Source organism: Ichthyophthirius multifiliis (genome assembly GCF_000220395.1).
Source record: "Ichthyophthirius multifiliis unplaced genomic scaffold scaff_1120509250877, whole genome shotgun sequence".
NCBI lineage: Eukaryota > Ciliophora > Oligohymenophorea > Hymenostomatida > Ichthyophthirius > Ichthyophthirius multifiliis.
Window position 1 is genome coordinate 46,161 of NW_004086413.1, and position 7,910 is coordinate 54,070.

The 7,910-nt window shown below is 16.6% G+C and overlaps 5 annotated features.

Moving 5' to 3' along the window:
- The first annotated feature begins 1,721 nt into the window (after positions 1-1,721).
- Positions 1,722-1,759: a microsatellite.
- Positions 1,760-4,168: 2,409 nt separating this feature from the next.
- Positions 4,169-4,229: a microsatellite.
- A 28-nt stretch (positions 4,230-4,257) lies between these two features.
- Positions 4,258-4,319: a microsatellite.
- A 292-nt stretch (positions 4,320-4,611) lies between these two features.
- Positions 4,612-4,648: a microsatellite.
- A 2,854-nt stretch (positions 4,649-7,502) lies between these two features.
- Positions 7,503-7,561: a microsatellite.
- The last annotated feature ends 349 nt before the right edge of the window (positions 7,562-7,910 follow it).

Below are 7,910 nucleotides of genomic sequence, written 5' to 3' on the forward strand. Positions count from 1 at the left end.
AATTTCTAAACTTTTTTAGAGAAAAAAGAACTTTCCTTTTCCATAATTTTTCCTAAATCATCACAAACATCATTAAATTAATCAATAATAAACTCTTATTTTTTATCAAAAAAACCTTCTTTTTTTTCCATATTTCCATAAACGAATTCTTCATTAGAGATTTTCCTGAAGTTTTCACATGAAAAAGCTACCATAATGTTCAAAAAAAAATAATTAGCTAAAAAAATAAACCCAACGAAAACAATAGGAGTCAAATATCTTCCTTCTCTTACTAAAATTCTAATTATTTTTGCACACCAATCATCCAAAGTTAAAATCTAAACAAATGTATATACACTCATATTAAAATCCGCCCATATATTTAATTCATAAACATTTTATAGAAAACATACTCCCCAAATCGCTAATATAAATATGATAGATATTATACCCAAAAATGTAGGCAAAAGTACCGGAAATACCAATATAGCTCCCATTATAATCTCCCTAGTTACTGTAAACACCTTAAAAAGTTTCAAAATACCCCCAAATCCAATACTTTGGGTATATTAAATACTATATAAATCACAAAAAAGACTAATTGGACCACTTAAGAAATGAAAAAGCATCATATAAAAGTGTTTTTTTTCCATTTCAAATTTTTTTCCACCGTTTTTTTTCATAAATATAGTTAAGACATGCACAGTATATAAAAAATCAGTAAAAATATGCAAAAAAATGGAAAAAAAGCCTTAAATATTTGCCAATTCTTTTTAAGAAAAAGTATTAAAAAATAAAATTAAATAAATAAAAATAACAATTTTATTATAGATTTTTCCAAAGCATATTTTTTCGATAAAAGAAATTTTCTAATTTTTATTAACATTTTTCAAACTAGCTTAGATCCCTAAAAATTATTAATTTTTCTCTTCTTCTAATTACCTTAAAATATCCAAAATAAATCCAATTAAAATATTCCACAAAAATTAAGCTTAAATAAATACAAAAACAATAAAAAAAGAAGCACTTATCATATTTCTTTATTAGAGAACTTCTCTACCAATTTAACCCCAGCCGTCCATAGTCATTATTTATAACATAGTAAAAAATGCAAAGCTTATGTCATTAAAATAGTATTTTTCATAAAAAAGAGGACCGTACATATATGTAGCTATATATGTAAATAAATAAAAAACAAAAAAAAGACATAAAAACATATCTATTACTTTCGGAATTATTTAAATTACTTTTTTAAATACAATTTATATTTGTTGAAATTCAAAAGCTTTACAAACTCGAAAAATCGAAGATATTATGTTTATTTTTTAATATATAATTATATTTATTAGGTCTATAATTAAACTTATTGGACCACTTATTATATCAATTAGGTTTTGTTCTTTTTTTTATTATTTTAATATATAGTCCAATAGAAATATTATATTAATTGATATTTCCAGAATTATTGGAATTATTAATTCGTAAATTGAAAAACCGGACTTTACTATGCCTGTTGTTATACCGAAATACGGTATTTGGACTGCAATTAAAATACACCAGGAATAAAATACTATAGATTAATTAATTTCAGTTAACTTATTTGACATTTTCTCTGTCTCTTTTTTTTTTATATCCTTTTTTGGTAAATATTTATAAAAAAACAAAAAATTATATAATTAATATTTAATAATATAACATTGTTTTATATTAAAAAAAAAAATTAATTGCAAATCTTTTTATTTTTTATTTAATATAAAATTCTATTAATATAAAATTTATTTTACTTAAATTTAAATTAATTGATATAAATAATAAAAAAAAACTATTTTATAATCTTAATAATAATTGAAAAAATCTAAAACATTTTTATATAATTTAATTGTTTAAACTAATTATTAAATTTTACCCCAAAAAAAAAATTAAATATTTTGATAATAATATATATTATAATTAAAAACACTACTAAGATAACTATATATTTTTTAATAAACGAAATATAATTATAGTTAATTTAATATAAATATTTATAAAAATGATATTATAAAATTTTATTTACAAAAAAAAAAAAATATCAATATTTTTGATTTTAATTATATAATATCTTTTATTCAATAAATAAACATACTTAATATATTTTATGTTTTGTATTTAAATATTTAAAAATTTATAAAATTATATTATATTATATTTGATTTGATTTATATTTATTTTTCTTATATAATAAATATTTCATTATTCTTTTTTTTATTCATTTTTATTATCTTATTATTAGTTTGATATTTAAAGGCTAATACTACTTTTTCTAGTAGATGAATTTTAAAGTTTAATAGATTTTATATTTTATGGTAATTTAACTTTACTACTAAACAATTTTAAATCTTTAAGAATATTTGCTTTTTTATTATTAACAAATAATTATTAATTAAAATTATTTTATTATAATTTTTAAATATTTTAAAAATTATAATTATCCATACTATATTTAAAATTAGTAGTTACTTCTTCTTATTAATCTTAATTTTCATTTTCAATAACTTAGTCTTACTATATTTATTATTATTTTTTAAAGAAAGATTTTTTAATTTATAAATTACTATTAATATCATTATTAGTAAGTATTGGTGATTATTATTCAATTTTTAATTAAAATTATTAGTTTTAACTAATTTTAAGTTTATAAATATTTGAACCTTCAGTATCTTTATTAATTAAATTATTTTATTATTATATCAACGGAGTATTATTAGAGACCAAACTTTTTTTATCTATTTCTTATTTTTAATAACTATAATAAATATATTTAATCAATTAATCTCTTGACTATTTATCTAAATTATGTAACTTTTATTATATACTTTATCTAAGTTTAGCAAAAAGAGGCGATTAATGATTATTCTTTTATTTTTTTTAAATTTATTATTAATTATTAGGCTCATCAGTTTTTTAATTAAATTTAAAAAAAACTTTTCTCTAAAGAATAATTTTATATTTATTTATAATCTTTTTAATTATCCTTATATAGCTTTTGAAAATAATATAAACTATTTTAATAGCAAAAACCACATTAATCAAACATAATAAACCAAAAGACGAATAAAAAAAATAAATATATTAATTATTAGACATAAAAATAGCCAAAAAAATACTCAAAGAGCAACACCAAGCCCCTTATTTATCCAACTAATTTATACTTTATAACCTAAAAGGCTTAATTTTAATAACCAAAAATAAATAAACATTAACAACTGCAAAAATAAGAAGACTTTTAACATATTTATTCTAAGAAAAAACTGAAAGAATGATTACTATTAAAAATTTCTACCCAATCTTAATAAACTCCCAATAGAAATGTTAATAGTTATACTCTTTATATAAAAAAGACCATTTTTTTCTTACCTAAAGTTCATCTAATCTATTTTTATTTCTATAAAGATATAGAAAAAGTACTATTGGAATCAAAAAAAACCAAAAAAAAACATTGGTAAAACTAATTTATATGTATATTTATAATAATCTTCTGTATAACATTAATAACTTAGATCGAACAAAATATAGAATTTATTTCCAATTTAAATACATGAAATAAGCGAAATCAATTAAAAAATTATATCTGTTTATGAATATAAAATAATAAAAATAACACTAGAATTAATCTATTATATTATATTCATTTTTTTCCTTTTTTTTAATAAATGCAATAAAATCAACAAAAATATATAAAAAATTTAATAAATAAAAGGCATGATTAATGATAATACTAATTTTAAATAAATAAACTATTAGGAACTTATATACATTTTTAATACACAATCAATTGAATTTATAGTTTATTTTATTGGTTAAGATACATTTGATACAAAAAAAAATATATTCTAAGAAAAATTTATATCAAACGACTAAATACAACCTATTATTTATAAAAAACTTGTAAATATCTTTAAAACAACACCTTATTAAAATTATAAATTATCGAGTTATTGATATGGTTTATTAAAAAATTTCAAAAATTTATATTTTAAAATCAATTCAGCATTTTTAGAAGTCTTATTAACAGCAAGATAAATAGAAAAAATAGTCCATAAATTTATAAATATTAAGAAATATAAATTAAATTTTACTTAAGAACATTTCTAACACTAATACTTTCCTGAAACAGAATAACTTTCAAACCAAAAAATTTCATATATCTTAATAATAAATATAAAAATATTATAATAATAATATATAAATTTATAGTATATATAAATATATTGTTTAAAATATTTATTTAACTATTATTATATAAATATATTTAAATAAATATATATACATATACATATATATATATATATATATATATACCTCATTATTTAAAAAATTACAATTTTAAATATATATTCTACTTAAATTATTTAAATTAATAATATTATTTTTAGATAATATATTTTAAAATATAGTATCTTTAATATAAATTTAACTATTATTGCTTTATATTATCCCATAATTTAATCTTTAATCGTAATTACTTTTAATATTTTCAAAATTGCCCTCTTAAAGTTTAAAAATAGAGTCTATAACTGTAATTAATTCTGAAATATTTACACTTATATCTTTAATTTAAATTTATTAAAATTTAATAAATCATTATTATCCTTTTATTAATATATTTTAAATTTTATTATAATTTTAACTATTTTATAAAAAATTTGCATTTTTCAACAATAAAAATACTAAAATTAATATATTAAGCATCATTATTAATTTATTAAACCTTTAGAAAATTATAAACTGTCACATTTGCATTTTTAAAGTAAAAAAAAATTCCCTATAATTATTCAACATATATATTTTCTAGTATTATTTAAGTATTAATATATTAATTTTAAGAATTATCCTTAATATAAAATCCATATGTATCATTTTTATTCATTAAATTTTCAAAAGAACACCCTATAAAGTTCAATTTAATTTATTTCTGTAAATTTTCTATGTAAAATAATCCTCCTTATACTTATTCTTATTTTTATCCTTGTTCTTACCCTTATACTTTCCCTCTCCTAAATTTCGAGGACTAAATATTCACTACTAAATCTTCATTAAAAGAAGTTAAATAAAAAAAGGCGCCTTAAATGCTCTCCGCATCTTCAAAAAGACATTCTTAAATTTAAAGTTCCGCCGATTTAATTCTCAAAAAGCCTCCTTGTAATACATTCTTATTGTAACCTTAAAAAAAAGACTATTAAAAAACATTTAAAATTAATAAAATATTCCTTGCCATTAACAAATTAAAATTCAATTCAATATTACTTTTTGAATTTTCAAAAATACAATTAGAAATAATTATAAATCCTTCCAAGCAAATAATTTAAAGACTACTAGTGGATTATAGATTAGAATTTTAAATGCCCGAGAGTGCATTATTTCTAAAAATATACCCAAATATATAAATATTTATATAATTATTTGATTATATAAATATATTATTTGCTTATTATCCAATTTAATTTTAAAATATTTTCATTTATTCAAATATAGAATCTATTATTTTCAAAATAACATTTGTAAAATCTATTTATTTAATAGAAATATAATTATTATTGTAAATATTTTTATTTTTTATATGAATTTTTATCAATTAAATTATTTTAGCGTCCTCAATTATTAAAAGTGGATTTTAATTTTCTATTAATTTTGTTTCATGAAAATCGGATTTATTTTCAATTTTAAAATCATATATGTATAGATTATTTATATAATGTAAGTATATAAAAGTCATATATGACTGATTTAAATATTAAATTTTAAGTAATTTAATTTAGTTTATTTTTTAAATATTGATGTAACAAAATCAATATAAAAATATTTATTTTTCAATATCTTTAAATTAAATATTGTTATCAATTAAAAAATCTTCCAAAATCAACTCGTTTTTAGGATCACTGAGGTTTTAATTTATCATATTTAAAAAAAAAGACTAAGAATTTTGATTAATAATTGTATTATTTATAATTTAAATATTTTTATAATTATCTAAGTTTCTATATCAGAAAAAATATTAATAATTATAACAAATATAACAGTATTAAAGAATTAATTTTGTATAATTTAAAAATTTCTAATTTATAATTAAGTCGAAGTAAATAAAGGACTCATTTATATTTTCTAAACAGAATTATCTACATTAAATATATTTTCAATCAATGTTAAAGTATCAATTATTAAATTTATTTATGTTTTTTATTCCAATATACAAAATTCACCTGTTTGGCATTTCAAAAAATTAATATTTTTCAAGAAGATATTCTCAACGTTTTAAACTTAAATAAAATAGCTTTAATAAAATTTTTAATTTTCAAATTTTATATTTTATATTTAAACTTAATTTATTTATTCTAACATTATATTACAAAATATTTATTCTTTTACTTAATTCTAAAATTCAATATCAGATAAAAAAACATTACCTTAGCCTATATTATTAATTTAAATTTAACAATCTTTAATTATATTAATATTAAAGACTATATTTGTAATTTTAATTCCTGTAAATTATTTTAAACTAAAAAAAATTCCATTCAAAAGAAAATTCGCTTCTTTTTATTATTCTTCCCCTTTGATTTCCAAAAAAACTTACTTTGAGAATTGAAAATATACGATTCCTTCCAAAAATTTAAATACAGCCATATTATTAATTTTAATTATAAATTTAACAAAAAAATTTTATTATTACTAAAATATTCTCATATATTATTTAACTTAAAATATATAATCCATTATCCCATATACATTATCTCCTTATTAATAATTATATTCCAATTCACAGCTTTTACATTTTGGGCATGCATTTAAATCATAAAAAAAATTATTTTGTTCATATTAAATCCACAATACATTATCTTTAAAAACCCTAATTCCGATAATATAATTATTTAAGACTTAAGGAAAACTAAATTATTCATTTAAAATAAAAATCCTTTCCTTTAAGTAATATACATATATAATATTTTAATCAGAATCACAAATATATAAACCTTCCAATTATTCTTAAATATCCCAAGCAACAAACTAGTTTATAGTTGCTAATAAAAAATATTATTGTTCGTTTAAAAAATCTATTTAAATAATTTAATTTTAACAAAAGAATATTCCGATCTCAAGATTTTAAAATAATCGTCCCATATAAGCTTTTTCACAATTATAATTCGTTTATTTTATAAACTTTACATTTTATATATCTTTTATATCCCATGTATATATGTTACCAAAAAAATCCATGCCAAAAACTAATTATCTCTTTGTATTATATAAACCTAATTTAGGCAAATTTTAAATTAAAAATGGCAAATTTAGTGAAATTACTTCCAAATCATTTTATAAATTTACCAATTATAGAAATTCTAAACTTCGTTAATCATTAATTATATTACCTTTTAAAAAAATCCAATACTTATTTTAAAAATAAAAAATATTCAATTAATTTGATTATAAAGTTTCTTTATTTTAATGATTAGAATTATAATATAAAACCTAAAATAGTAAAATAGTATATATATATATATATATAATATATATATATAAAGTTATATATATATATATATATATACATTTTTTCTATTAAATTAATTAATGCTAAACTTTCTTCACTTTTCACATGTTTATTTTAATATACAATAATAAATATTTTATTAATCTTCTTCAATTTAATATATTTAATTTAAATATAAACTTGTTTCAAAATTAAATGGTATTTCTTGTTATATTTAGGAAATATTTTTCTTTAAGTAAAATATAATTTTAAATATGAAGGTAAAAAATATATTATGAATTATTTTATTCAAATATTAATCTTGGTTGACTATATTCATTAACTTTAACTATTATATTAAATAAAAATTAAATTTTATTTTATATTTTAAATAAAATACTCATTTTTTATTCAAAAATATATGTAT